General features: G+C 38.5%; 1 protein-coding gene and 1 long non-coding RNA gene across 2 annotated transcripts in view; both read right to left on the bottom strand.

Moving 5' to 3' along the window:
* The window catches only part of Rock2 (Rho associated coiled-coil containing protein kinase 2), a 127,420-nt gene that overhangs the window by 82,277 nt on the left and 20,717 nt on the right, over positions 1 to 24,426 (bottom strand). The gene's annotated exons all lie outside the window — the stretch shown is intronic.
* LOC147821626 (uncharacterized) overlaps positions 262 to 24,426 on the bottom strand; it is a 44,425-nt gene continuing 20,260 nt past the window's right edge. The window contains exon 2 of the long non-coding RNA XR_015446744.1: positions 262 to 23,411. This is a non-coding gene — a long non-coding RNA (uncharacterized LOC147821626). The remainder of the gene's footprint in view (positions 23,412 to 24,426) is intronic.

Below are 24,426 nucleotides of genomic sequence, written 5' to 3'. Positions count from 1 at the left end.
TTTTAATATTTTAATTAGGTTCTAACTCTTTTCTCCTAAAATATTAAGTCAGTGGCAAGACAGGAATCAAAGTATTATTCATAACATTGTTTCTTTGATCTATAAATCAACAGTTACATCTTTTCCTCTATAAACAGAAAGTTTCTGTGCTCAAGGAACATACTCTTTTACTCACAACTATTGAGTAAAGTAGGAAACCAGCAATTAAAGCATTTCTCCACTACAGAGTGTCAGAAAAATCTATCATCTGTCGGAACCCTATTCTTTTTTTTTTTTTTTTGGTACCAGGGATCAAACTCGGGTCCTCGTGCTTGCGAGGCAGGCAGTGGAACCACTGAGCTAAATCCCTGGCCCAGGAACCCTATTCTTAACATAACAATGATATTCAACTGAGAAACTAATGGCCAGATAAAATTAGAATTGCTGAAGTTCTTTTTAAAGTTCCCAATAAGGATATGTTTGGTATATGCCATTTTTTACTTATTAGTAATATTCATGGGCCAGGGACTTAGCTCAGTGGTTCTGCCGCCTGCCTCGCAAGTGCAAGGTCCCAAGTTCGAGCCCCTGTAAACCCCCCAAAACAAACAAAAAATAATATTCAAATACAGCTTAATGATTAAAAACAAATGTGATTTCCTTACAATTCTTTTAAAAACATATATAGAAAAGTCATATAAACTTTTAAAAACGTGGGTGGGGTGGTGACTGGGTCAGCACCGTGGGGGTACATGTCGGGACTGGATGCAGATTACATCGGCATTTAGACTGCAAAAACCCATCAAGTTGCTGCTTTTCTGTATGTATATACAGAAGTATTATTTATCAATAAAGAATGTTTTGGATATACTCGATAACAATGAGCTGATTCACAGGATAAAAACATCGCAGACCAAATGAACAAAAAAAATTGTTTTGTTTTTGTTCTTTTGAGACAGGGTCTGTCTATGTAGCCCACGCTAGCCTCGAACTCACAGTCCTGCCTCAGCCTCCTGAGTGCTGGGAATATAGGTGTGGGCCACCACACTGGCTCTAGGAAAACATTTTAAAATCTGTCTCCCATCACTCATTGTGCTTAGGGATCTTCACATACTTTATCCAATATACTATCTCCTTACTTGGAGAAGCATGAGACAAAAAGTAAGAAACTCATCCTCGAGTCTCCTAAATTCAATGTGGATTTTCTATTAGAGTTACCCTCCAAAACATAAATCCTTACTAGTGTTCAGAGCACCAGGAAGATGGGGGTACACCCTGTGTACCCTGGCCCCACCTTCCAGGTAAAGGTGCTCCTTACGACTTTTAACAAGTCAGCAGTTACAAAGGAGAAGTGGACCATGGCCCTGCTTAGGTATCTGAGATAGAACTGAAGGAATTTCAAACACAAAAGTACTCCCTACTACTAGAATTTGAAAAATAGCTCGTTACACTTAAAAACTACAGAAACTAAAATTTTTCACAAAAAAGTCAATGGACACATTCCAACATTGTATCATTATGCCCACAACATAATCCTAATTTTCCCAAAGGTTAGTTAAATCTAAACAACGAACCTACTGAAGCACAGCAAGAGCTTTCAAATCAACTTCACCTGAAAATCCAAAGGTAAAAATATAGGGCAGCAGAGCAGTGGAGGTCGACAATTTACTGAGCATACGCTCAGTGCCAAGGCCAGCCACTTTACATCTGGTTCTCATAAAAGCCTGCCTGCAAAAAGGATGCAGGAAATGGAGAGGCAGCACAGGCGGCTCCTTCCGGGCCAGAAAACCGCCATGTAACGAGGACCTGCACAGACGTCTCAGCAGGACTTTGGTGGTGGTGGTGGTGGTGGTGGTTTGGTTTTTCCTTTCTCCTTCTAACTACACCTGTAAGTACGCAGACCCAGTGAGAAAGTAAAATATTCTTCTCAACAGACACCACAGGATCAAGGTGTAACTCATTCTTCCCTAGAAAGCAGTCATTCTACACACTTCAAGGAATCTTTCAAAAGTAAATACTTTCAAAAATCCGAAAATTTAAAAAACCTTCTATATATGTGTCCTTTCTGTCCACTATTTAAATGACAGGCAACTTTTCTCAAATTAATGAGAAAGCTTTAGTATCATAAGATAGGAAGGCATTAAGGAAGAAGCCCAAAGTCCTACAGAAGTACTTTCCTAGAGCACAGACAGTGCCTTCAAAAACCTTCCATACTAGATACCTCAAAAAACTAGGACTAGAGGTCCCATTTGACCCAGCTATTCCCCTGCTGGGTATCTTCCCAAAAGAATTAAAAGAACGTACCACAGCGATATATGTGCACCCATGTTTATAGCAGCACAGTTTGTAATAGCTAAATCTTGGAAACAGCCCAAGTGCCCATCAACTGGAAACTGGATAAAGAAGGTGTGGTTTTATTATAAAATGGAGTACTACTCAGCCGTAAAGAACGAGAAGCTAGAGACATTTATAGCTAAATGGATACGCATTGAGGCCATACTCCTAAGTGAAATAAAAAAGACACACGTGTAAATACTGAATAGTTTCTCTGGTGTGAAAAATAAGTGTAAATAAGGTTCAAATGGTAGAACTGATAATGTGAAATAGGAAGTAAAGGTCTAAAGGAGTAGGGGAAGTGGGAAGGGTAGGGAAAAGAAAAAATATGAGAAAAGGGAAAAATGGAAACAAAGTCTCTGTAAACAGGGAAGGATGGAGGGGGTGAAGGGAGGCCAGGGAAATGGGGAAAAAATAAGAACTAAGATACACTATGTAAAGGTACAAGATCCCAACGAAGAATGTAACTGTATTCTATACCTAAAACGTACCAATAAACCTAATGGAAAAAAAAAACACCTCCATACTGGGTGGGGTACTGCACACCTGTAATTCCAGCATTCAGGAGACTGAGGCAGGAGGATCACTGCGAGTTTAAGGCAAGCCTAGGCTACATAGTGAATTCAAGGCCAGCCTGAACTACACAGCAAGACTCTGTCTCAAAAACAAACAAAGCCCTCCATACTGACCAGGATACCAAGCCATCAGGGAGATGGAGACAGCAGTGCAGGTTCAGAGGCCGAGAAGACACTGAGTGGTCCTCTGCTCAGAAGACAAGGGGAAAGTAACTCAAGGAATGTGTGGGAATGAAAACCTCCCCGGGCCCAGAATTCAACGATAGAAGTGCAAGCCTCAGGGTTTAATTGGGGCTGTAGACATCATCAAGTCCATGGTACTGGGTTCAAATGCCAACACAGACTTAACTGTGCTTGTACTTGTATCTGAAATCCTACTACTGTTGTTACTCTGGTGGTTAAAAGTCATCTAGGTTTCTGTACAGTCTGATCTGATCCTGTTTTTCCCCCATGAGACCTATTAATTATGGTACATGACTTCTGTAGAACACAAAGCTTTTCAACAATTCATATTTCAGATCAGAGCTGAACAAAACTAAAGCCACCACAATTAGCAAAACATTTAAAACCTAGCGAGGGCCGGGGATTTAGCTCAGTGGCACTGCTCCTGACTCACAAACACAAGGTCCTGAATTCAATCCCTGTACAAAAATAAAAAATAAAAAAAGTAAAAACCTAGTCAACAGATCATGCCAAGTCTCTATATTTTCTCAAATAACGTTCAATGTCCTGAATTCCAACAAGTACTTCAGTAATTTTCATTAAATTGAATAATAAACATTTTCAACCTCTTTTATATTTTAGCTTTTTTGTTTTGCTTTGCTCCTTTAACATCAAGACACCACCACCACCACTACCCCTGGTCTTTGAGAAAAGGACTTGCTATGTAGGCCCATAGGAAACACAGGTTCTTGGCCAGGGATTTAGCTCAGTGGTTCCACCTCATGCCTCGCAAGCGCAAGGTCCCGAGATCGATCCCCGGTACAAAAAAAAAATAGGTTCTTCTGTTTTGTTTTGTTTTTAATGACTGAAATATATCAAAAACAATATGGTGAAAATGGTATATTTTCTTGACAGCAAATGCTGTTTGAAGGCATACAGGAAAAATAATTGAAAAGTTGAAGAAATGAGTAACAAAATACATTATGCAATAAGAGAGATTTACTATACAATTGAAAGTACACACATTTTCTAACCTGATCAATTTAAATATATGTTGGATACTATCACAATTAAGAAATAGTTGAAGAAATTCTCAATAGAAATTTATTTTTTCAGAACAAAAGATTAAACCCAGGGAGCACTGCGCTACATCTCCAGCCTATTTTTTATTTTTAATTTTCAGACAAGGTCTTCCTAAATTGCCCAAGTTGGGATCAAACTTGTGAGTCCTCCTGCCTCCGCCTTCCCAGTAGCTAGGATTATAGGTGTGCACCACCACACATGGCTGTGAATTATTCTTCAATAACAATATTTTGTTTTTCTTTTTTCCAGTTTTTATTTTTTATTAGTTCATGCCTGCAGTACATAATAATTACATTCCTTGTGGGGAGGTGGTGTATGTATATAACACACATTCTTTTGTCATCCCTTTTCCCTCCCCTTTGGTAGCAATATTTTAAGGAAACTCTTTCTAACAGTCACCATTGATAGGAGCTTTGGCTGAAATAAAAAACTGTCTCTGAACTATGCAACATAGTACCACTCATGCCTCATTCATAGGAAAAGCTTTCACAAGTAAGAAATCAAATTTTTAAAGAGCAAACAGTGCTACATCATCTCAACCCTGTAACATACAAATAAAAAAAAACTGTTGAAGCCTAACAAAATATTTTCAAGCCTATGTAATGAGATAAAAATGACCATAAAACTTGCAGTTTTATACAAATGTTTTCTGGCTAACCTGCCACAATGAATTTTTAAAACACTGAATTTACAGATTAATTACATATTTTTCTTTTACAAAAAGATAAATTGCTCCAAATTTTCTGGCCTTTCCTATGGTAACTATTAATAGTATGCTGGCAGATATTCTGGGGAGAAAAATAATAGATTTTATCTAAATAAGAGAAAAATAGTGAGAAAAAATATTTTTGAAAGAAAATATTGCTATACGGGGATTATTTTGAAAAGGGATATCTGGAAGTGTTTCTAGTCATACATTAATTTTACTGATAACTGTCCTATGAAAAGTGTTAACCTTCACAATCATGTTTTAAAATATTTTAAATATAATTTTCTAACCTGGTGAAGAAAAGATACACTATGCTTCCTCCATTTGTATCTATTTATCTTTGTGAAATTAAACAATGACAGTCCTCAAAAGGAAAATCATGAAACTCGAATCTGACCTTGAAATCACTGCAACAATGCTGTCAAAATTTTAAAAATAAAGCATATTGCATTTTATGAAAAGTTTTTGTACCACTGATACAATGTGATTTTTTTTTAAATACTGTATTTGTAGATGTAGCTGACACTTTAAAAACTGCTATTTTGGGCTGGGGATTTAGCTCAGTGGTTCTGCCGCTTGCCTTGCAAGTGTAAGGACCCCAGTTTGATCCCTGGTACAAAAAAAAAAAAAAAACAGAACAAAAACTGCTATTTTAATGGTTATTGTGCAATGTTCATAATATTTTAATACAGTGACAGCTGTACACATATTATAAATAAAAATACATCTATTTGGAGGTACCCTAAAACCCCTCCGCATAAGACAAAAGATTAAAAGTTTAGCAGTCACACACACCTTAAAGTTAAGGAAATTTTTATTATCTTCCTTAAAGGTAAAAACTTATTTTCTAGAACCTAAGCCTACTATATATACCCAAAGATAAAAACTCCTGTTGTGTAACTCATGCTCAGCCTGCATGCCGGTAACATCAGAGTCGGAGCTGGGTGAGGCACTCTCCACCTCTTTATCAGTACACGAGCCATTCTACGGTGCCTCGCCTGGTGCAGAATCCCTCTCTGCGTCCTGTACCCTTACCGGGTCCTTCCTGGACAGCGCTCACTGCACTCAGAGCAGCACAACCCTCCCTCCATTATGTGTTTCAGATTCGCCTCACTTCTTCCTTGTGAAGTTTTCCTCCCTCTAATCTCCCTCTGCTCCAGTCCATCTCCACTCCATTGGTGAGTGGTCAATCTTCTTGAAGTAGAAATCTGTACGTTTCATGCCCTCCTCAAAATATTAAATAGCTTCCAAAAGCCAGGAAGCTAGCATTTGCCATCCTTTGCCATCTGACCCTCTCCAGCTTCCCAAAGCTCTACTTACCCTTTCTTCACATTTGCTCTGCATTGTAGTATCCAGCACGGAAGCCATCAGCCAGGTGGCTTGAAATGCAGCTGGTCTGAACTAAGGTACTTTATGCATATAAAATACACACCAGGGTCCAGAGCCAAGAGTGTAAGAGACCTCCTTCATGTGTGAAAATCTTGATTACATGTGAAAATGATAATATTCATTTGAATGAAATACATTATTGAAAATCATTCCACCTGTTTCTACTTTTTCAAATGAGGCTACCAGAAAGCAGAAGCTACGCAGAGGGCTCCCAGTGTTTACTTATTGGACAGCACTGGCCCAGGCCAGCTGGACTTCTGCCCTTCACGCTGCCTTCTCTGTTCCCATCACTGAGCTCACAGCAGTCTCTCCCCGAGGAACACGCAACACTTGTTCGCTGAGAGGAAGCTGCATGCCATGACTGAGCGCTGAGCAAAGAAACGTTCTTCAGTCATCTCTGCTCATCCAAACAGCGTCTATTCTTTTTTGGGGGTACCGGGATCAAACTCAGGACCTTGCACTTGTGAGGCAGGCGATGGCACCACTGTGCTAAATCCCCGGCCCTAACACTGCCTATTCTTGAAAGATGAGCTTGAATGAGACTTACTTCCATGAAATTTTTCATCGTGAACCTCCATGACCTCTTCCCTATTGTGAACTTCCACATGTTGCACATTCAAGGAAAATGTCATTGTACTTACTATAATGTAGTTATATTTGGACACTGCTTATTAAGTCTTAACAGCTGTCAATTCCTTACATCCAGAATCCTTTGAACTCCATTTTGATTCCTCTAACGTTTAAATCCCAATACTTTACACAGTCTTTCCTCAAATGTTAAATCAGACACCAACAAGAGGTCTGGTGGGACAATCACCAAGGGTCAAGGCAAGAAAGTAGGCATATATGTTAGTATTATTCACACAAATACATCATTCAGTCATCCTAAACCTTACAACCACCTTCACCTTCATGCTCTAGCTGAAACCATGCTGCCCCTGATGATGGGGCTAGGCTCTCCAATCCATCAAGCAATGGGTGCCGTAGGTGGGTAGGTGTTCCCCGTGCTCCTTGGGGCCTCGCAGAACACTCTTCCTCCTTCCTTCCTGAACACTCTGAGCTCTGAATCATATCATTGGGACTCACTGCCACTTCTTAAGTCATCTATCTCATACACTCACACACCCTGGGCTCACAACCCTCCGACCCTCCGTGTCTATAAACACTCTGGCTCCTTGTTTATGGTCAGGTCACTCTCTGCAACACTTGGTGATAGCATTATATTTGCAGATTTTTCCCAATATCCCAGACACTCAGCCTGTGGCTTCCTTAATCTTATCATTACCATACCATACATCACCATTAACACCTCCATAATCTCAAACATCCTGGCCTTTGACTATTTCCTATCTTTCCAGCACTCTCTAACACCTCAGTCCAGCAATCTTTTGATCCAACAGGGGCCTTCAGTCCAGATCCTATCATTCTTCCTCTCTTCCATTCTCATTACCATTGTCCTCTTTCCACAACTTAAAATCCACAGCTAAGCATCACAGCCACTGCCCTCCACATAACCCATGCTCCTCTCTCGTGAGCACACTCTCCTGGAAAAACCATACCCCCAGTCAGCCGGTGCTCTCTGGAGCTAACTCTGCCCTTTTTACCAAATCCACCCACGATCCTCCATCTGTGCCCATATATTGTACTTTCTTTCCTGAATTATGATGTATGTAGCCCTGGTTACAGCCCATCCTTCCTCCTATGCATCGTGTCTCCCATTCTCTCGCACCCACTAACAACACTATAGCAATTCTTTCTACCTGTTGGCCATTATACTATCTCTTCATCCCTCCCTCCCTCCCTTTCCTCTAGTCAAATCCCTTGAATGAGATACCTACACTACCTGTCTTTAGCTCTTCCCCTCCTAGTGTCTTCAGTACTCATTCTGCTCAGTTCTCCCTTGCAGCCAACTACTACAATAACTAAATTGTTCTTCTCAAGCTCATCAATGACCTACACATTGCTAATCCAGAGGTCACATCTCAGTTCACATCTGTGTGACCTACAAACACTTTTGGACAGTCCCTCACTGTCTACTTCTTTAAAGACCTGCTTTACCTGGCTTTGATGAAAATGCATGGTTTTCCGTGTAACTTTCTGGCTGCCCTCTTTCAGTCTCCTTTACTGGTTTTCTTCTCTGTCCTTGGTCTTCTTCCCAACCCACTGTTCCACAAAACTCATCTTGTCTTGTGCCTTTAAATACTGTACCATCATACGCTGATAGCTTCTGAACTCATTATCTCTACCCTACCCAAATCCTGAATTCACTACTCAAGTCTCCCAAGTCCAAAACTTCGCTCTCCCTCCTCCCCCACAACCACTTTCTCTTTGTCTTCCACATCTCAGTGGCAATTCCATCCTTCCAAATACTCAGCTAACAGGGTGGGCATCAGGCTTAACTTGTTTGCAAACACAGATCTTCCTTGCGCTGTCTTCAAAACGAATGCAGAATCCCACCATTTCCCCCACCCTTACACACCACCATCATTTGCTGGAATTAATGCATCACCTGTTATCGAGCCTCTGGTTCCCAGCCTTGCCCTCATACTCCCCTGGAGCACTTTCAAGGGAGCACAGCAGATGACCTCTGCTCAGAATCTCCATGGTGGGAAACATCAATGGAAGGTAAAACTAATAGGTACAAGTAGCAAAAGGAACATGATTTTACACAGTCTCAAGATTTCTCCAAAAATATAACTACAAAGAAGAGAAACAAGTAACTTAAAAACCTGATAGGTATCATTAATCAAATGATCAAAGATAACACTACCAACAATGGGATAAACCATATGCCATCCAACAGGATTAAGAACACAACATAAAAAAAAAAAAAAAAAAAAAAAACAACTTTTCTGTGATACTCCAGCCAAAAATGCATATCCTGATTGTAATCATCAGGAAACACCAGACAAATCCAAATCCAGGGCTAATGGCTTATAACCTTCAAAAATGTCAAAAGCATGAAGTTCCAAAAAGGACCTTCCAGAGCAGTACCAGATAAAAGGAGATTACAAAGATATGACAGCAAGATGAAACACATAATCCTGGATTAGATCCTTTTTCTATGAAATAATTATTTAGGATAAGTGTGGTGGCGCACACCTGTCATCCAAGGACTCAGGAGGCTGAGGCAGGGGGATCACGGTGACTTCCAGGCCATGCTGGGCTACACAGTGAATATCAGTACATAGTGAGACCCTGTCTCAAACAACCAAGAAAAAAAGAAATTATTTAGACTACTGACAACACTTGAATAGAGTCCTTATGTAACATGTATATAAAATTGTTTTCAAAAATTGTTTCAAAATAAAAAGCTTTTTTTAAAAAAAAAAAAAACCTACACCAGGCAAGTTGTGGACTGAGAGGCTTCAGATTTGCCTTTCACCTCGGTGTGGAAGGCTCACAGCCTGCTGTGTACACGGCCTACCTCTCCTTCTCCGTCAGTAACATCTTCACTTAAAAGTCACCTCTTCAGGAAGACTCTGCTGTCTAAACTTAACACTATGCTTCATGTGCTCTTCTCTGTTTTATTTTCTTTCTCATCATTTATTCCTATCTTATACACAATTAAGCTAAGTATTACCTAGCTCCCAATTAAAAAGCAAATTAACAGGCTGGAGATTTTTCTTTTTTCTTCACTGCTACAGCTCCAAGGCCTAATCCTGGGCTTGGAATGCAATGTTTGCCAAATAAACACAAACTCACTGAATGACTGTACATAAAATTCTCCTAACAGGAAAAATTTGAGATACAATTAAAAAATATGTTCACTTAATCAAAACAAAGAAATACTGAAATCAGAAAAATAACTTCACTATTAAGTTGACAGGCAAGAATATCTGAACAACTCTGTCTGCAGCATAAATGAAGGAGCTAATAATACCTTCACTCTGAAGAGCTTAGTGATCAAAGCCGTAATACTGCAACCAGCTAATACTGCAAGAAAAGGCCCTCCAATATCACGGGTAAAATATGGCAGCAACAACTTGCATACAGACAGACAAGAATTAACTATCACATGTTGTGGAAACATAAGCACACAGAGAAAGTAAATTTTCTTAGGGGAAAGAGAATGTTGTGAAATGCATTCAAATAAAGTAAAAGGTGTGATCCAAGAGACAACTATAACCAAGGTCTCTGATATTTTATTACCACATTTCCTTGAAAAACTACCACAATGGTTTTGATTACACTGTTATAAAATATAACTGACTAGTTTGTACTTTAAAAAAAGTACAATCAAAAAATCTAGAAATGGTATGGCTTCTACAAAGTGGTCAAATCAGTAGTATCTTATTTTATAAATCCTTTTTTTCTCCTGGGCCACCAGGTAATAAAACTGACCCCCCCATTAAGTTTATTGGTACATTTTAGGTGTACAATACAGTTACATTCATCATTGGGATCTTGTACCTTTACATGAGTATCTTGGTTCTTATTTTTTTCTCCTTCCCCTGCCCTCCCTTCACCCCCCCTCCACCCTTCCCTATTTGCAAAGACTTTGTTTCCATTTTTTTCCTTTTCTCATATATTTGCTTTTCCCTTCTTTCCTTTCCCCTACCCCTCCCACTTCCTCTGCTCCTTTAGACCTTTCTTCCTATTACACAATATCAATTATACAATTTTAAAATTACAATATCAAGCCGGGGGATTTAGCTCAGTGGTTTCATCACCTGCTGCGCAAGCACAAGGACCCGAGTTTGATCCCCAGTACCAAAAAAAAAAAAGAAACAAAATTACAATATCAAGATCTAGGAGACATTACCACAGATTTTACAGAATTTAAAAGAATACAGAAAGCATATTTCAAAAATCTCTAAGAAGTACCTTAGAAGACAAATTAATGAAACTAACTCTGGAGGAAATATAAAATTTGAATAGCAACTATTAAAGTATATTCCTAGCTTGAAAATCTACCTATGTGACAACACCAGGCTCATATAAATTTTAACTGATTAAATTACACCAAACATTTAAAGCAGAAAAAAAAAGAAACACTTCTCCCCTCATTTTAGGAAATCAGCATTGTGCTAATCCTGAAACTGGATAAAGATAATTGAAGAAAAAAGTATGAACATAGATAAAAATTTGTTTAACAAAACAAATTATTAGAAGTCAGATATGGCAGTATGTAGAAAGTAGTTTTATTATAGGGATGGCAGTGCTGGTTCATTATTGTAAAATCCACCCCCAAAAGTCATCATTTTAACAGAGGAAAGGAAAAAGCCATATGATCCTGTCACTAGTTGGAGAAAAAGTATCAAACTAAATTCTACAGCTGTTCATGGTAAAAGCTATCAGGAGACTAGGAGTAGAACAGAACCTTCTCAACAGATCAAAGACACGTACTCCATACCTCCAGCAAAAATGCCTTATATGAATGGAGAAGATACAATGCTTTCTCCCTAAGGTGGGAACAAGGGCAGATATGCCTACTCTTCATCTATTAAACTTGAAACATAGGCCCAAACCAAAATAGTCTGGCAATAAAATGACACAATTAGGATGGGATTGGCAAGGTAGAAGCAAAATCTTTATATGTAGAAGAAATGATCATCTACAGAGAAAATGCTAAGAAATCTCTAGGAGCCCCTAGAACTTGTATTTGAATTTAGCAGGATTAGAAAACACAAAGTATATATAAAAATTCAGGTCTATGTATACTTGCTATAAGTGAAGAATTGGATATTGAAATTTAAAAGTTATGTAGGCGTACAAAGGACCTAGAAAAGTAAAAAGAAAAAGAAAAACAAGTGTTGGAAGACGTTTAGTACCTAATTTTAAGACTTCCTCTAAAGCTACAGTAATCAAGGCAGTGTTGGTGCAAGGAAAGACATATAGATCATTGGAATAAAACAGAGAATCTAGAAATATAACCACACATATATGGTCCACTGAAAAACTGACCTTCCTTTTCTGCAAAATTATGACAGAAAACATTATCCTGAGCCAGACAAGATGGTGCATGTCTGTAGTTTAGCTGTCCAGGAAGCTGAGGGAGGAGGAGGATTGCTTGAGCTCAGGAGTTCAAGGCCAGCACAGGTAGGACAGCAAGACTCTCAAAAATGGAGATAGAAATATAGAGAGACTGAGAGGGACAGACAGATGGAGGAGACAGAAGGTAGGGGAACGGGAGGGGAGGAAGAGAATTCAGGAATGTAAGAATTGGAGAACAAACGTCATCAGACTTTAATAAAGCAAGGTTGTATGTTAAAAAAAAATAGGAAAACCACCAAAATAAGAGAAAGGGGATGTATAATAAGCAAGTTAACAGGGAAAGGGATAAAATACTAATAAACAATCCCAAATGCAAGAAAGAAGAAATTGAATTGTACAACATAAGGGAGAAATTTTAAAAAGCAAATATGAAAACAGTAAATTTAAATCCAAATATATCAATGACTATATTAATTACAAATGGAGAAAGTATAAAATAAGAAGGAACGGCAGACTTTAAGGAATTAGATAAAGGCATTTCATGGTTTAACGATTCTATATTCGTTTGTAATTAATACTCAAGTTTGCTTCATTACTATAGTAAAATTAACTTGAACTCAAGAACAGTAACAAAAAGCAGACTTGTCTCTGCTTACTTTGTGTCCCTTTATAAATAACAGATTCCTTGCCTGCAACACAATGTGCTGGATGTGCTGAAAACCACCATGACTCTGCACTGCTCCTGTAAGAAGCTGGAGGCACAAGGAACTGAGCATGTGCGGTGGCTGCTACCATTCAAAGAGTAACAGAGTCCTTTATCTCAGACCTGAAATTTCATGTCTCCTTCCAGACCAGATGCAATAATCAGTGGCTGCTAGGGGTCATGAGGGATAGGCATGACAAAAAGGGAAATAAAGAACCTTCTACAATGACAAATGTGCTCCCCATTGTATCTTGGTTTTGGTGTGGTTATGTATGTTTATTTTTTACAAACTGTACATTTAAGATATGTGCTATTATTGTACGCAAATTATCATTCAAAAAAATTTATATTTCACAAATTATGCATACCTCATTAAGGAACTGCAATTTTTAAATGAAATACCACTATATACCTATTAGATTGGCTAAAATCCAGAAACAAAAACCCAAGAATAGCAACTGCAAACAACGACGTGGAAGAACCAGAACCCTCATCCACTGCTGACAGGTGCAAATGGTAGACACTATGGAAGAGTGTGGCAGGTTCTTACAAAACTAAGTAATCTTACCATATGAGCCAACATTCACATTTATGGTATTTTCTCAAATGAGCTGAAAACTTATGATATACAAAAGCCTTGCATACAAATGCTTATGGCACCTTTATAAGTGCCAAAAACTGGACCCAAACAATATGTCCTTCACTGGGTAAACAGGTAAGTTGTGGTACATGGAATATTATTCAAAAGTAAAAACAGGGACTTCTGGGAAGATGGTGGAGTGGTGGACAGCAGAGAAACAGCTTCTCTGAGATTTGGTGTCCAGGCCCTGAAATGTAGCAATATGCGGAAAGGAGAAGGGAAGTGGGTCCCTGGGACCCAGCAAGGAGCCGGAGTGAGAACTGAAGCCCGTGGGGAGTGAGGAGACAGACCTCAATGCCGGCACTTGCTCCTTGAGTCCTGACTCACTGCATGGGAGTGGCAGCTCGAACCTGCAGGCTCACAGTGACTACGCATGACCCCAGAGGCCTCCACGGAGAAACGCACCAGTGGAATGCAGCAGTGGACAGAGCAGACTGCAGTGACTGGTGAGTTATTCAGGTTCGGGCGTCCCCCAGGAGAGGGCATTGGTTGGTAGCCATCTTGGAGAGGGACTGACTGAGCTTGGAACTCAAAGCAGCTGCAGGCTGGCTCCATCTAGCGGCTCCCAGTGTCAAGGTGGAACCAAGTGCAAATGGGCAAGAGGTCAAGGAGCAAGTTGAAGCCAGCAGGAGGCACATGGAGTATTTCAGATTGAAAACAATGGGAACCAGGGGCCAGGGATTTAGTTCAGTGGCACCACGCCTGCCTTGCAAGTGCAAGGTCCTGAGTTCGATCCCTGGTACTGCAAAAAAAAAAAAAAAAAAAAAGGAAAAAAAAAAATGGGTACCAGCCTCACAGCCAGAAACCAGCCTGAACTTCAGGGAAACTAAAGGTACAGGTTTGGTGGGATTATCCACTGACTGGCCATTAATCTATGTCTGACTTCAAAGAAGTAGAAATAGCAAATAAATACATGAAAAAATGTTCAACGTCACTGGTCATTCGAGAGATGCAAATGAAAACAACGCTGAGATTTCACTTCACTCCAGAAAGAATGGCTGCTATCATGAAATCAACCAATAACAAATGCTGGCAGGGCTGTGGGGAAAGAGGAACCCTGCTCCACTGCTGGTGGGAGTGTAGACTGGTGCAAGCACTGTGGAAATCAGTATGGAGATACCTCAAAGAACTAGGACTGGAAATCCCATTTGACCCAGCTATTCCACTGCTGGGGATCTTCCCCAAAGAATTAAAAGAATCATACCACAGTGATATATGTGCACCCATGTTCATAGCAGCGCAGTTTGTAATAGCTAAAACTTGGAAACAGCCCAAATGCCCATCACCTGCAGACTGGATAAAGAAAATGTGGCTTTTTTAAAAAAATGGAGTACTACTCAGCCATAAAAAATGAGAAATTAGGGACATTTATAGCTAAGTGGATGCACGCTGAGGCAATACTCTTAAGTGAAATAAATAGGACACAGATGTGTAAATACCAAATAGTTTCTCTGCTGTGAGAAACTGAAAGTGTAAATAAGGACTAAATGTATAATAGGTCATGTGAAATAGGAAGAAAAGGGGCAAAGGGGAAGGAAGTGGGAGGGCTAGGGGAAAGGATAGAAAGGAATGGGATTAATATGAGAAAATGGAAAAATAGGAACAAAATTTTTGTAAATAGGGAGGGCTGGAGGGGTTGAAGGGAGGGCTGGGCAAGGGTGAAAAACAAGAACCAAGAGAGACTATGTAAAGGTGCAAATTTCCAATGATGAATGTCATTATATTGTATACCCAAAATGTACCAATGATTAGAATGAATAATCGATAATGTAAAATAGGAAGAAAAGGTCCAAAGGGGTAGGGCTGGTGGGAGGGGCAGGGGAAAGGAAAGAAGGGAAAGGAAAAATGCTGAGAAATGGAAAAAATGGAAATAGAGTCTTTGTAAATAGGGAAGGGTGGAGGGCGTGAAGGGAGGGCTAGGAATGGGGAAAAAATAAGAACCAAGATGCATTATATAAAGGTACAATTCCCAATGAGAAATGTAATTGTGTTGTATACCTACAATGTACCAATAAAAGAATTTAATACAAAAAAGAAAATCTATGTCTGACTTGCTGGGATTAAGCAACATGGATCTGGGCTCTGTCTGCCCATGCTGTCTACCAGTGACAGCAGAAGACACATCCCGAAGTGGATTTTTTTTTTCTTTTCTTTTCTTGTTGTGTTTCTTTTCTTTTTCTTCATTGTTTGTTCTCATTTTTATAAGAGCATGAACACTGCTTCTAGTTTTCTTGTTGTTGTTCTTTTCTTATTTTTATTTCTTCCTTCTCTTTTTCCCTCTTGTATTCTTCACCAATTTCCAGAAATTCATGTAAGCTTCCTTTGTCCTTCAGCCTGGTTTCTAATCTCTTCTTTCCTCTTCTTCTATTTCTCTATTTTTTTCCCCAACCCCTTTTAAATTTTCTCCCCTGAGAGTAAAATCACCATATTGAGGGCATATTTACTGTATAGAATTTTATGGTTTCAGATTTTGTTATATAACCACAAATATAGTTCATATGGTTAAAGGTGGCAAATTAATAGTTACCACAGTTTGTCATTTTCTAACCTGTGTTTGATGCTATTGTTACCGCTGGTTGTACTACCTTAGCCAAGGTGACATAATTGCTCTAATCAGTTGTTCTTGCTGGTGTGCCAAGACTGAGACTGCCAAGAGGGTCATAAACAATACTATAGGTCAGTGTCAAAGAACCAGGGGCTAGGCCAAGTAGGCAGCAACTTCTAATCCTTAATAAATTGTAGAAGTAGGATCACGCAACAGACTTAAAACCCAAAAGCCAGTTACACCTGGAAGACATCCCTGAGAAGTAGCCATTTCACAATGGTTCTAAATGCTGGCAATAAAGCTACCTGCCATAAGCATTTACAAGCATCAACCCAGGAATTAAACTGAAAAAAAAACAACAAAAAGAAAGTAGACACTTAAGATGCAACCCCAGACTTTCACCTCACCAAAAGCAAACCAAGAGGGCAATGAGGTGGAACAATTTGAAAGCCACCCACCTGGACTCTCTGAAGTGGTAACAGTGGAAGTAACAAAGCAGATAAATGAGGCTCTAGAAAAAAAAAATCAAATCAAAAATAATTTCTCAGATAATTACACAGATGGTGACCATAATGAAAGACATGTTTAGCGACACTAGGCCAGATACAGATAAAAAAAATTTTTTAAATAGAGGAGCTTAGAAAACATGATGGAAACCATGAACAGCCAATATAGAAAAGAAATGAAATCCATGAAATAGATTCAAACAGATATCCAGGAGATTAAAAATTCCATTGAAAATATATGCAGCAGAAGGAACCAATGTGAGGACAAAATATCAGATATAGAAGACAGGATTGTGGTTAGCAATCATGAAAAGAAAGCTTTCTTAAAAATAGCAAGGGACCACAAAAAAATCAATCCAGTAGCTGCTAGATGATGCAAAGAAGAATAACAGACTGATCAGTCAATGAAAAAGCAGGAGATCATAAAAATGACATAAAAAAAAAACTGCTCACTTAAGTAATGACAGACAACTTCCCAAGCATGGAAAAAGAATTTGACATACAGATAAGTGAGGCATATAGAACTCCAATTAGCCACAATCAAAAAAAAATCTACACCAAGGAATATAATAGTCAAGATTCCAGAAATTCAACACAAGAACAGAATATTAAAAGCTGTTAGAAAAAAGAAACAAATCACATATAAAGGAAAGCCCATCAGAATCAAAGCAGAGGTCTCAACACAAACTCTCAAGTCAAGGAAAGCTTGGAATGAAGTATTTCAAGCCCTATAGGAAAACAATCTTCAACCCAGATTGATATACCCCGTAAAACTATGTTTCAAAATTGATGGAGAAATAAGATACTTCCATGACAAAGAACACCTGAAGAAATTCATGACCACCAAACCAGCACTCCAAAATGTTCTGAAGGACAATCTAGAAAGATATAACAAGGACTAGAACCACAACGGAATGAATCTACCAGGCAAGACAAGTAATTAAATGGGTTTGGGGGGATCAACAACAGGAAAATAACATGACAAGGGTAAGTCAGTTGTATCTGTTATAAGCATTAATGTAAATGGTCTCAATTCACCAATCAAAAGAAACAGACAGAATAGACCAAGAAGCAAGATCCAACAATATGCTGCATACAAGAAACACACTTAATTCAAAAAGAAATTCATAGGGCTAAAGTCAAAGGATGGAAAACAATACTCCATGAGACAGGAACTCAGAAAAAAGCAGGGATAGCTATTCTATCTGTAGACAAAGTGGATTTCAAGCCAAAAGGAAGAGGTAACAATTACAAATATATATGCACCAAATACCAGCACACCCAACTATATAAAACAAATTAATGGGCCAGGGATTTAGCTCAGTGGTTCCGCCGCCTGCCTTGCAAGCGCAAGGACCCGAGTTTGATCCCTGGTACCAAAAAAAACCCAAAAAAAACATAAAACAAATTATTGGGCTGGGGATTTAGCTCAGTGGTGCCACCGCCTGCCTCGCAAGTGCAAGGTCCTGAGTTCAATCCCCGGTACAAATACATAAATAAATAAATAAAACAAATATTAATGGACATGAAAACTCAAATAAGCACTAATACAGTTGTAATGGGGGACCTCCATACTCCAGTGTCACAAATAGATCAACTAGGCAAAAATCAATGAACATCAAAACTGAACCAAACTTTTGAACAACTGGACTTAGTAGATGTTTACAGAGCATTCCATCCTACATCAGAACACGTTCTTCTCAGCTGAACATGGAATGTTCTCCAAAATAGACCACACACTACCTCCTAGAACTGTAGGGGACTGCAGTATTGATTATGCCCAAAGCAGGCTGTAAGCAGTGAAGGCTGTAAAGAGTTAACCCCTCAACTGGCTTATTTTGAGAAGCAAGTATGGCCATAGGTCAGAGTAACTTGCACCCAAATTACATTCCCACAATTAAAATTTTCTTAACTAGGAGGACAAGGATTTAATTATAACTATATATTTTGTCTATTCTTTTCCTAATTAGAGAGTGCTTTGTTTTTTTCCTTTACAACTCTTGCCTGCACTAGTATCCATAGTAACTGCACAACTGCATGTCCTTAACATGTAGTCTCCCTTTAGCACGTAGTTTGACTTTACCCCAGTTGATTACCAATAAAAATCAGTGGCTTTGACTGATCAATGCCTTTGGCTGAATAAGCAGCATTGGCTGTCCTGACTCCCCAGTTTCTCTGTCTCTTTAGTTCTGTCTTTTAGTTTTTTTTCCTTCAGCCTTGCTTCATACAATGATTGGAACCTACTGCAGAGGTCTTCAATATAGAACAATGCAAAGGAACTAAAATTAGCCTGTGCATTATTATCAGACCATAGTGCAATGAAACTGAAAACCAATAGCAAAATAAACCACAAAAACTTCACAAACAGGTCCAGGGATTTAGCTCAGGGGTTCTGTCGCCTGAATTGCAAGCACAAGGACCCGAGTTCGATCCCTGGTACCAAAAAAAAAAAACAAAAAAACTTCACAAACACATGGAAATTAACACCCTCATGAAAAACCAACAGGTCACAAATGAAATCAAAGAAGAAATTAAATATTTTCTACAATTAAACCAAAATGCCAATATAACATACCAGAACTTATGGTATACAATGAAAACAGTCCTATGAGAGTAATTTATAGCAGTAAATTATATCAGAAAAAAAAGCAAGATCAAATAACCTAATTTTGAACCTCAAAACTTCTAGAAAAAGAAGAACAAGTCAAGCCTAAGGCTCATGAGGGAGGAAAAGTATAAAGATCCGAGTAGAAATTAACAGAATGAAGACTAACGAAACAATATTTTTTAAAAAAATCAATAAACTGAGGAGTTGGTTCTTTGAAAGATTAGATAAAATTGGCAAACCCTTAGCCAACCTTATCAAAAAAGGAAAGAAATCCATGCAATCAGGAATAAAAAGGGTGAAATCACAACAGATCCTACAGAAATCGAGAAGATCATCATTACTTTGAGAACCTTTTTTTTTTTTTTTTTGGTACTGGGGATCGAACTCAGGACCTTGTGCTTGCCAGGCAGGCACGCCGCAGCTGAGCTACATCCCCAGCCCAAGAACCTGTATTCTAGTAAGATGGAAAACACAGAAGAAATAGACAGATTCCTAGATACATATGAATTACCAAAGCTGAATCAAGAAGATATAAAAATTCTAAATGAACCAGTATCAGCCAATGAAATTGAAGCTGTAATTGAAAAGCTACCAACAAAGAAAACCCTAGGCCCTGATGGATTTACTACTAAATTCTACAAGAACTTTAGAGAAAACCCAATGCTGCTACTTCTCAAAATCTTTAATGAAATTGAAAGGGAAGCAATACTCCCAAATTCATTTCTGGAACCAAGCATTACTCTGATACCAAAACCAGAGAAGGATCCAACCAAAAAAGAGGATTACAGGCCAATCTCCCTAATAAGCATAGACGTAAAAATCTTCAATCAGATACTGCCAAACAGAATGCAGCAAATCATCAAGAAGATCACATACCATGACAAAGCAGAATTCATCCCAGGGATTCGGGAATAGTTCAACATATGCAAAAAATGTAGTACACCATATTAACAGAGCCAATTTAACTTCTTCCTTTACTATTCTTATTCATTTTATTTCTTTCTCTTATTCTAATTGCTGTGACTAATATTTCCAGAACTATATTGAATAAGAGTGGTAATAGTGGATATCCTTGTCTTGTTCCTGATTTTAGAGTGAAAGCTTTCAGTTTTTATACATTTAATATGATGTCAGTTGTTGGTTTGTCATAGATGGCTTTTTTTCAGATTACGATAAAGACCATCTATACCAACTTTCTGTAGAGTTTTTAACATGAATGGGTGTTGGACTTTGTCAAACACTTTTTCTGTATCTATTGACATGATCATATGGTTTTTGTCCCTGGCTTCAGTGATAAAAACACCATGGTACTGGGGGTGGGGTACAGACCTGAGGATCAATGGAACAGAGTAGTAGTTACAAAAAGCAACTCCAAACACACTCAGCCACCTTATCTTTGACAAAGGAGACAAACACTTTCAGTGGAAGAAAGCCTCTTTAATAAACAGTGCTGGAAAAACTGGCTTTCTACTTGCCGAAGATTAAAACTAGACCCACAGGGCCGGGAATTTAGCTCAGTGGTTTCGCCACCTGCTGCACAAGCGCAAGGACCTGAGTTCGATCTCTGGTACCAAAAACAAACAAACAAAACTAGACCCACATCTTTCACCAGCACTAAGATCAAAATGGATCAAGATCTAAATATTAAAACAGAAACACTGGAAGACAGAATAGGGAGAACTCTTGAAGACATGGGTGTAAAAAGGCTGTATCTTGCACATTTCCACTAAGACATTCTAAAAAAGGCAAAACTATAGAGATAGCAAAAAGATGTCTAGGGACTAGGGAAATGGGAGTGCTGGAGAGAGAAACAGGTAGAGCACAGTGCTTTTTAGGACAGCAAACCTCTTCAGTTGGGTGTGGTAATGGTAGATACAACACACTGTGCATTCGTTGAAACTACAAACAATGTACAAATAAGAGTAAGCCATAACGTATGCTATCACTCTTAGTTCGTAACAATGCTGTAACCTCAGTGCAGGATGTTAGCCACAAGCGACACTAGGAAGGCAGAGGGGATGGGGTCCCATGGGAACTCTACTATCTCTTCCATCTTCTACAGACCTAAAAATGCTCTAAGAAGTAGTCCACTGATTTTTTTTTAGGAAGAGAGTGCAATTATAATTTGCTTTAAATATTTCTTTAGAGAAGACACCACACTATTACTCAATTAAGAAAAACATTTTAGGGCCGGGGATTTAGCTCAGTGGTTCCGCCGCCTGCCTCACAAGCAGAAGGACCCGAGTTTGATCCCCAGTACCAAAAAAAAAAAAAATCTTGGCCTGGCATGGTGGCACACACCTGTAATCCCAGCTCTCGGGAGGCTGAGGCAGGAAGATTCCCACAGTTCTAGGCCAGCCTGAGCTACAGAGCAATACCCTGTCTCAAAAAACAAAACAAAAAAATTAATAGTCCAGAAGACTTTAATTCTTTGACATTTATTATAGAGAATAGGTTCCAGCAGCTCAGGCTCCTTCCCACAGATTCTCATGAAGCGTGCTTCTCCAGATGGAGCATATAGGTATTTCAGTTGAACCTAGGTTTATGATACCATTTTCCTTGGCTTTCTTCTTTTTCTGATCATTTTCTTTCACACAATTCAGCAAAGTATCTCGGCTCTTAAGAGTGCTTAATATATGCAATACGCTCATTAATTCTCTTGGCAAGAATCTTGTCCCTAACTTCCTTGTGTACAAATGATGTCAACAGTAGGCAGGGCCACACTGTAGATGTGTCCCATGTTGCCATGGTAATGCCTGGGGGCGTTCTTTTCTGATTGTACACCTGTCCCTTGATGTCTGCAGTATCACCCTTCTTTAGGTTTGCCTATCTGTGGCCAAAGAAACAGCCTCATGTTTTCCAGAAGATGTAAAGAACCTGAACTGGGCGCTTCTCCTCTTTCTCTTTGGGCCTGTCAGACCCTTGGGTGAATTACCAGAAGATGATGGTGCCAGCCAAAAGGAAGCAACTTAAGATTGTTCAGGGCTGGGGATTTAGCTCAGTGGTTCTGCCGCCGGCCTTGCAAGTGCAAGGTCCCGAGTTCAATCCCCGGTACCAAAAAAAAGTGATAAGAACCACTGACCACCAGTGAGGACATGGCAAACTTACTCTCCCTACAGTGGACTCTACCACTGTCTGAATACTTTTTGGCTTCACAGGATAATAAAGTAATCTCTCATGGACATGTTATTTTCATCTTTTTACATCCTGGGCATTGTTTTTGTAATTTGCATGTCTTTGCTGAATTATCTCTAAATCCTTTAAAAATTACTCCATTGATATTTTATAACACTTTTTAAAACAAATGTTTGCACTGCAAATAATTTTTATTATCTTAAATATATAACATCAGCTAATCAAAGAAATATGAGTAGAACAAATAAATTCTTCCTAGAATGTCCACAAAAACACATTTGTAAAGGCAACCCTTGATAACCAGATGTGATTACAATAACTCAGGTCTTGCAATAGGGTAATGAATTTATTCAAGCAAAGGAATACTGAAAACTGAAAAACTATATAAGTTGAATGTTTATCTTTCACACACACACACAGTGCCAAGAAAAACTATTCAGTCAACAATGTGCACATCACAGTAATACTCTCTTCAAAGTCCAACATAGCAACTAAAAACATTACTAAAATGTTTTTTGATACACTGCTTCTTTATCCCAATTCTGAGTGGAATACATGCTTTATTTACAAGTTGTATAAAGGCAATGATTTGGACTTTGAACCTACTGTCTTTTCAGTTACTATTACTGAAACACAGGATACTGTTAAGCGCATTAAGAGTACTGCACAAATGGTTTAAGTGCATTTGCCAGTGCATTTATCAGGACCCAATGCATCACGATTTCCAACACATAGTATAGGTCGCGTCCACATGCAAATAAGGTCTCATATCAACTGTATTTTACACACCACCAAATCCAGTAGGTTAGAAAAAAATGCAAGCTATAGTATACATATCATTAATTTTGCTTTCAATGGTTCCTTATAACAGAGTATTGAAGTCAGCTTCTAAAAGCTACAAATCCCTATCATAACCAAATGTGGCTGATATGATACCCAGCACCCATGAATCACAGTTTTGCATTCGCCACCAAAGACATTCTTCAAATAGCAAAGCCATATTGTGGCATGTGACAAAGCCAGACAAATATGATACTTAACATGGATGTCCTTGAAAATTATTCATCTCTTTAAATGGCATATTCAAAAACTTTCTCCTATGTGAAGAGCTGCAAAAAAGGGGGGAAATGTACATTACAAATGAGATTATAATCCTTAAAAACAAAGAATATGTCCAAAAAGCTAAATTGTTATTTTACTAAAATTTCATACATATTTTCATCCACAGAAAAAAATCTTTAAAAATGGACAATCTGATTCCCTAAATTTATCAAATGAGTACCCATATATCAGGACAGTGCTATAAACTGGTAATTAAAAAAGGAACTAAAATAAAAATTTTTACATACTGTTGTATAAAATGATTAAGAAGTAATCAAGACAATCCTTGTACTCAAGAGGTATCTAAGTGGTCTTTATACTGTAATAGAACAAATAAAAATACTATAAACAAATAATTATTTTAAAAAGTGAGTATTTTGGGGCCGGGGATTTAGCTCAGTGGTTCCACCGCCTGCCTCACAAGCACAAGGTCCTGAGTTTGATCCCCATTACCAAAAACAAAAATAAAAATTACAATGAGAAAGTTCATCAAAAAACAGACTGGTAAGAAAGGCAGGTTTGACAGAAATGAAAGACCTCACTTTTTTTTTTTTTAAATCAGCCAGAAATTAAAATCAGTAAGCACATTATTAAATGACACACATCTAAGTTTTACTAGGAACCTTCTTCTGACTAGAAGGACTTGAGACAGCCAAGGGACACAGAATCATTCTATATTATCTATGCTGTCTGACATGTAGCACTAGTCACATCTTGGTATTTCGTATTTGAGATAAGGCTAGAGCAACTGAAGAACTTGATTTGGATTTTTTTTAATCAGTTTAATTAACTTAGCTACCTAAGCTAATGAAGGCCTAGATTAGGACAGAAGCATTTAGAAAATATCCTAAGACATCTCTCCTGAAAACACTACTCAACACTGCTTTCTTCAACCAGTAGCACTCAATCTTGAGAAGCTGAACTGGAAAATGTGGTCAAAGGGGGGAGCAGGGAATCTACATTTTCAGAGGTAGTGAGAGAGGCCAAGGGTACATTTCAGAGCCCAAGAAAATTCAGATTTTC

This window comes from Heterocephalus glaber, unplaced genomic scaffold (genome assembly GCF_053883595.1).
Source record: "Heterocephalus glaber isolate CG9 unplaced genomic scaffold, H.glaber_assembly_v1.0 deba00001724, whole genome shotgun sequence".
Lineage (NCBI taxonomy): Eukaryota > Metazoa > Chordata > Mammalia > Rodentia > Bathyergidae > Heterocephalus > Heterocephalus glaber.
This window is presented reverse-complemented; position numbering and strand designations above follow the sequence as displayed.